The sequence below is a fragment of the Nicotiana tabacum genome, chromosome 4, assembly GCF_000715075.1.
Source record: "Nicotiana tabacum cultivar K326 chromosome 4, ASM71507v2, whole genome shotgun sequence".
In the NCBI taxonomy this organism is placed as follows: Eukaryota; Viridiplantae; Streptophyta; class Magnoliopsida; order Solanales; family Solanaceae; genus Nicotiana; species Nicotiana tabacum.
The window spans coordinates 52,746,118-52,754,450 of NC_134083.1; positions in this window are offsets into that span (position 1 = coordinate 52,746,118).

Genomic DNA, 8,333 nt, shown 5'->3' on the forward strand with positions numbered 1-8,333 from the left:
CGAAATGTTCCGAACATGAACCAAATCACCCCCGAGGCCCCCGGGATCTCAATCAATAATGTCGATAAGTCCTAAAATATCATACGAACTTAGTTGAAACCTCAAATCATATCAAACAACGCAAAAACCATGAATCATGCCCCAATTCAAGCTTAATGACACTAAGAAATTCCAACTTCTACATTCGATGCTGAAACCTATCAAATCAAGTCCGATTGACCTCAAATTTTGTACACAAGTTATAAATGACATAACAGACATATTTCAATTTCCATAATAGGATTCCGACCCTATATCAAAAAGTCAACTCCCCGGTCAAATTTTCAACTTAAATTTCCTATTTTCGCAATTTCAAGTCTAATTTAGCTACTGGCTTCCAAATAGTTTTCTGGACGCACTCCTAAGTCCAAAATCACCATACGAAACTATTGAAATCATCAAAACTCTATTCCGGAGTCGTTTACACATAAGTCAACATGCGGTCAACTATTTCAACTTAAGTTTTAAACCTTGAGACTAAGTGTCTAAATTCATTGTGAAACCTCAACGGACCCGAATCAATTACCCTAGCAAGTCACATAACAACTGTAAATCTCAAAATGAGTAGTAAATGGGGGAACATGGCTGTAATACTCAAAACGACCGGCCGAGTCGTTACATATCAAATTTGAGAAAAGTGAACATAAGCTTCTTCTTTTTTTACATTTTTGGATCATATTAAATTTGTAAAATAGATATGTGTAATTTTATTTCAAGTTCATATTACCAATACCTCTCGTTCCATCTTCGGCCATACTTTTGAGATAAAAATACCGCTTTCGCTCGCACTTGGAAAAAAGAATAACTACAAAGAATTTAAACGATAGAAAACAAGTTAATTAACTTTACCTTTGAACTTCCAATCAAATTAATTAGGAAAATATTACATCATTATTAAAGAGGAAAAAGAGTTGCTAAAGTTTATTAACCTTTGTTCGACATGATCTAAGTAGAATTAGATTACAAAAAGGGGTCGTTTAGTTATGGGATTAGGGAAGTTTCCGATTACATTTTGAGATTACTTTTTGTATAGTGTTTAATTATGTGTATTAATTACATCTATATAAAAAGAGTGATTTTGGGGCCCTCTAAGTTTATTTTTTTATGGCCCCAAAAAATAAAGCTCTGGCTATAATAATAAAATTAATCTTGAGATAACTTATTTTTGAAATAATCCGCGACTAAGAAATTAAGTTTTACAACTATCACTTATAAAGACCATCAAATTCAGGGACACGTGTCAACATTGTTAGAAGCACAACAATCAGGTGTTATGTAGAAGCTAACAAAATAATATCTTTGTAACGACCTGGCCGGTCGTTTTGAGAGTTGTAGCCTCGTTCCCCCATTTACTGCTCATTTTGTACCTTACAGCTATTATGTGACTTGTTGGGGTAGTCGGTTCGGGTCTGGAGAGATTTCGGAATAACTTTGAGACACTTAGTCTCAAGGTTGAAAGTTTAAGTTGAAAAGGTTGACCGAATGTTGACTTTTGTGTAAATAACCTCGGAATAAAGTTTTGATGATTTCAATAGCTCTGTATGATTATTTTAGACTTAGGAGTGTGCCCGGATAATTATTTAGAAGTCCGTAACTAAATTAGGTTTGAAATGGCTAAAATAGAAATTTAAGTTTGGAAGTTTGACCCGGGAGTTGATTTTTGATATCAGGGTCAAAATTTGATTCTGGAAGTTTGAATAGCTATGTTATGTCATTTATGACTTGTGTGCAAAATTTGAGGTCAACCGGATTTGATTTGATAGGTTTCGGCACTGAAGATAGAAGTTAGAATTCGTTAGTTTTCGTTAAGCTTTAATTGGGTATGATTGGTGGTTCTAGCGTTGTTTGATGTGATTTAAAGTTTTGACTATGTTCGTATAATATTTTAGGACTTGTTGGTGTATTTGGTTGAGGTCGTGGGGGCCTCGGGTGAGTTTCGGATGGCTAAACGGATAAAAATTGGACTTGGAGCAATTCTGGAAATTTTCCAGTCCTGGTGCAATCGCACCTGCGATGGAAATGGTCACAGGTGCGCGACCGCAAAAGCGACAAACTGGTCATAGATGAGGCCTGGACTAGGAAGGGCAGTGGCCGAAAATGCGCACTCCTTACCGCAGAAGCGGAGTCGCACCTGCGACTTCGCGATCGCAGAAGCGGAAAAGGGAAGGGCCAAGCCTCATCGCAGAAGCGAGTCCGCAGAAGCGTGAAGGCCCTCGCTTCTACAAGACCGCAGATGCGGCTAAGTGAATCGCAGATGCGAAAAATGCCTGGGCAGAATATAAACGAAGGGTCCGAAAGTTTTTCTCATTTTTGGACATTTCAAGCACGGGTTGGGAGATTTTTGAGCGAGAATTCACGGAAAAACTTAAGGTAAGTCACTTGTAATCATTTCTACTCCATAATATTGAATTATCATCGAATAATCCGACTATATTATGTGTTTTTGAGGTGTAAATCGAGAATTTGGACCTAGGGATTTGAAAATAAGATTTGAGATTTGGAGGTCGAATTGATGTCGGAGTTTGGTAAATTTGATATTGTTGGACTCGTGGTTGAATGTGCATTCATATTTTGTAACTTTTGTCTGGTTCCGAGATGTGGGTCCCATGGGGAATTTTTGAGTTAAATTTCGGATTTTGTTGGAAAATTAGTATTTTCATATGGAATTAATTCCAATAATTTATATTTATTAAATCGAATTAATTGTGACTAGATACGAGATTTTCAGAGGTCAATTCGCGAGGCAAAGGAATAGCGGAGTAAAGAATTATCGGTTCGAGGTAAGTGACTTGTCTAACCTTGTGTGGGGAGAATTCTCCTTAGGATTGATATTGATATGATAATTGTGATGTGTTAAAAGCCGTGTACGCAAGGTGACGAGTGTGTACACAGACTAAATGTGGAAGATTATATCTTTAAACTATGGTCCTACAAGAGCAACAAACTATCATTCTGGGCCATCTCACATGGTAGGATAAGGTTATGACGGAGTTGAAGCAGGCATTATCGGGGGCTTCCAATAAAGCGAATAGACGAGATCCAGTTCCTCCCGATGTTCCCGCAAATCAAACAACTCAGAGGACTGACAACAACACCCCGAGGGGCGTAGTTGGCTCCGATGGAGCTGGGACTAGCGGATCCGGACCCAACAACGAAAACGATCCCTTCAAGAATGAACTCTTACGGTTTATGAGAGAAGTGAATGCCCGCATGGACCAAATCCCGGGTGCACCGCCGGTACTGAAAGGACCGAACTCAAAGAAGTATACTCAGTTGTTGTACAAACCAAGCGCGACACCAGAATTAATCCCGAAGTGGTTTAAAATGCCCGACGTGCCCAAGTATGATGGAACTTTAGACCCTCAGGAGCATATTACCACCTACACAACGACGATGAAGGGGAATGATTTCGCTCATCATGAGATTGAATATGTTTTGCTGAAGAAGTTCGGAGAGACTCTCACGAGGGGAGGCTTAACGTGGTATTCACTATTACCCGAGCATTCCACAGACTAAAACATTCACTAAGGGACTGAATCCTAGAAGTTCAGATGCTTCCCGAAAACTCTTGCAGATCGGTTTTGTGACATCTGTATTTATCTTTGAGAGGCTACTGAACTATTAGAAAACTTCACTTTATTGCATTATTATCATGCTGATTTATTTTTTTTAATGTTTGAATATTGAGTCTTCTATTCTCTCACAGATGGAGAGGACACATGCGATCGGATCAGGCGGACGACCACCAATACCACCAGTTAGGGTCGCGAGAGGTCGGGTCCATGGTAGAGGCTGAGGTGTGGCTCGTACTACATCCAGAGCAGCTCCTGTATAGAATATTTAGGCACTTGAGGTGCAAATTGTGATATATTGTGATATTGACACGCATGCGGTGGTGTAACGATCCGACCGGTCGTTTTGAGTATTACAGCCCTGTTCTTTTATTTACTTCTCAATTTGTACTTTACAATTGCTATATGAATTGTCGGGGTAATTGGTTCAGGTCGAGTGAGGTTTTGAAATGAATCGAGACACTTAGTCTCATAATTGAAAACTTAAGTTGAAAAGGTTGATCGGATATTGACTTATATGTAAACGACCCCGGAATAGAGTTTTGATGATTCCAATAGCTCCGTATGGTGATTTTGGACTTAGGAACGTGTCAAGAAAAATTATTTGGAAGTCCGTAGTGGAATTTGGCTTGAAATGGCGAAAGTTGAAATTTTTGGGAAGTTTAACCTGGGGGTTGACTTTTTGATATCGGGGTCAGAATTCGATTATAGAAATCGAAATAGGTCCGTTATGTCATTTATGACTTGTGTACAAAATTTGAGGTCAATCGGACGTGATTTGATAGGTTCCAGCGTCGTTTGTAGAAATTGGAAGTTTCAAAGTTCATTAGGCTTGAATCTATGTGTGATTCGTGTTTTTAACGTTGTTTGATGCGATTTGAGGCTTCAACTAAGTTCGTATGATGTTTTAGGACTTGTTGGTGTATTTGGTTGAGGTCCTCGGGGCCTCGGGTGAGTTTCGGATGGTTAACGGGTTGAATTTTGGACTTGGTGTTTTGCTGGAATTTTTCTGATGTTTGTACATGATTTCCTTATACGCGATCGCATGAGATTGTCCGCGATCGTGTAGGCTTACTTGGGGGAAGTGATGAATTTACCTATGCGTTCGCGAGAAAAGGTGAGCGTTCGCGTAGGTGTGGCAAGATAGTGCATCGCGAACGCGTGGGCGATGCCGCATTCGTGAAAAGGTGAGGAGGCAACTGGGCGTCACGCATTTGTACTTCGCGGTCGCCGGGATGAGACGCGATCGCGCAGGTTGGGCAGTGGAAATATTGTGCTTAGGCCTGGGCAGAATGTTTAAGTTCTGAAAATGGGATTTGTCCCATTTTCTATTTTTACCGATTTGGAGCTCGAGGAGAGGCGATTTTTGGGAGATTTTAAAGGAAAATAACGGGGTAAGTGTTGTTAACTCAATATTGGTTAAATTACCCGAATTCATGATTGTTTATAACATTTAATTGATGAATTAAGTTGGAAGATTTAGAAAACCCCCTTGGTTTAATTTGAAGATTTGAGGGTGGAGTTGATGTCGAAATTTGGTAAAATTGGTATGGGTAGACTCGTGGTTGAATGGGCTTTCGGAGTTTGTAACTTTTGCCGGGTTCCAAGACGTGGTCCCCACAGGTAATTTTTGGGTGAAATTTCAGATTTTGTTGAAAAATTAGTATTTTTATATGGAATTAATTACTGTAATTTGTTTTGACTGAATCGAATTATTTGTGGCTAGATTCAAGGCGTTTGGAGACCAATCCACGAGGCAAGGTCATAGCGGAGTAAGAAATCATACGGTTTGTGGTAAGTAACATTTCTAAACTTGGTTATGAGGGTATGAATCCCTGAATGTTGTGTTATATCAATTATTGGAGGTGACGCACATGTTAGGTGACGAGCGTATGGGCGTGCACCATAGAAATTGTGACTTAAATAAATTATGTGGAGTTGAAAAATTAAAGAACCATGTTATTATCCGTGTGTCCTCTACGTGTTAGAGAAATTGAGTTGAGACTCTTATTAAAGATCATGTTTAGGTTACGTGCCGATATTTTGGGACCCATGGGGTCGTGTTGCTGTTGAATTAATTGTTTTACAAATGTACATTTCATACTCATTCATATTCATCCATTATGAGGATATTTTTAGGATCGAGTTGCGCGCCGCAGCAGGCTATATTAGCTTTATATATTTTATTATTGTATGAATTGGGGCTGCCCGCCTGCAGCACGCCTTATAGGCTTTATTATTATACTGATCGGGACTACCCACCTGCAGTAAGCCATATCGTATTTATATCATGCTTGGGCTGAAGGAGCCCCTCCGGAGTCTGTACATACCCCCAATGAGCGTAAATGATTATATATTCGGGATTGACTTCCCAGAGCATGGACTTATCTTACTTATTTATATTGTGATGAATTTTTCTGGACATGGATCTTGTCCGTATCATTTATATTTGGGGATAAATTTTCTAGGGCTGGATTGGCCTTATACGGTACTGAGTGACTGACTGTCAGTTGATGTGTGTGTATATATATATATATATATATATATATATATATATATATATATATACGGGATGGAATATCCCTGGGCTGAATTGGCCATAAACAGTACTGAGTGACCGAATGATTAGTGACTAGTAGAACATGAGGTCTTTCCACTGAGATGTCACATTCCTCATATCATGCAGTATTGATCTATTTTGCTTGTACTGAGTTTAACTGTTGAACTTGAAAGCATGCCTACATTTCTATACTATTATTTATGTACTGGACTGTACCTGTGGAGCTCGCCACTACTTTCAGCCCCGAGGTTAGTTTTGTTACTTATTGAGTTGGTTGTACTCATACTACACTCTGCACCTCGTGTGCAGATCCAGGTATTTTCGGACACGGCGACTATTAGATCTCAGAGTGCTATCAGTTGAAGACTATCAAGGTAGCTTCCTGGCGTCCGCTGACCTTGACTCTCTTTCCTTCAGTTATTGTACTGTTCTATACTTTTAGACAGTATTTTATCAGTCAGACTTTGTATTCATATTAGATGCTCATGTACTCAGTGACACCAAGTTTTGAGAGTGTTTATATCTGTATTTGTGCGATTTCTTCCGCTGAATTTAAATATTATATTTTTTAAATTTAGAAGATATGGTGGTTTATTGAGATTGTCGGCTTGCCTAGTATTGAGATAGGCGCCATCAAGACATGTGAGATTTTGGGTCGTGACATGTGGTATAAGATCTGGGTGTTGAAATGCATGCAGTGAGATAAGGGTGGCTTGATACGCGTGGCTAGTAGGAGAACTACTAGAAGTCATACAGTGTGATAAGGGTGGCTAAAAATGCGGGATGCTATTTCGGAAAAAATAATTTCTTTAAAATTTATTGTGAAGGCTCCCGCGGTGATATAAGAAAATGAGATATTATGAATTTAGTTATGATTTGGGACTACGAGGGGGTACCTCGGGAGTGCCCTTGTTGATATTTCTTTATGGTTGCATTTGCCTTTGGTTATTTTGTGATTTTCTTTAAAGTTGTAAATTTCTGTTTTCTTTCTGCGAGATATTATTTGCCCTTATTATGTGAAGTTAAATTGTGACATACTACTTACTTGATTCATTCCCATTGTTATTTTATTGTTATTATATTATTAAACTTTTCACCATGTCTTTTATTATTTTCAGCGTCACTACTCTACCGAGGTTAGGCTTGGCACTTACTAGGTACTGTTGTGGTGTAATCATACTACGCTTCTGTATATCTTTTTGTGCAGATCCAGGTACTTTCTATCAGACCAGGCATCAGTGAACTAGCCGTACGCGGAGACTTCAATATATATCTGCCAACGTCCGCAGACCTCGGAGTCCCTTTCTATCCTTATTATGTTGCTTTCCTTATTCTCTTTAGATTATGATATATGGAGACACTTAAAATAAATTCTTAGAAGCTTGTGACTTATTTCTACCGGGTTTTGGGAGTTGTAATTATTTGAATTGCAGTTTCATTTATTTCAGATTTCTATTATGTTATTCCGCATTGATAGGCTTACCTAGACATCCTACGGAGGGAATTTGGGGTCGTGATAATCTTTAACGACAATAAATTAGATAACAAAAGAGAAATATACCAAAAGAGATATAAAATATTTAACGTGATTCAGTTAATTGGCTTACATCCACATGCGGAGATAAGCAATCCAGTATATAAAAGAGAGTACAAAATATCGAGAGAACAACCTCACAAAGAGGCACATATAAATGAGAATGAAGGATCATGAATTTATAAAAGTCCAAAATCTTCTAGAAATAAGACTAGCCAAATATATAAAAAAAAAAACTAAAATAAAACAACAAAGAAAAAAAAAATATTGCAAAGAAAAGTAGAGAGAATTCTTATTGCTTTTGAGATAAATTACAATGGGATAAAACCCTTCTATTTATATGAGAAAAGTAATTTAGCCACAAAGTAACAAACTTTCTAAAAAATAAGCATTCACTTAGAATACAATTTTATTCATAACACTCTCCGTTGAATGTCTATTCAACAGATAATGTGATTTGTTAAAACCTTAACTAAAATAAAATCAGCGGGAACTCAGGTTTCTAGTTTTTGCAACCAAAAAGAAAGCTTTAATTTTTATTTTTTTGTGAAACAAACGACCGATAAAAATTGTTTTAAGGATAGTATGAAAATAAATTATCGAAACACTTTCCAAAAAGATAGTCCAA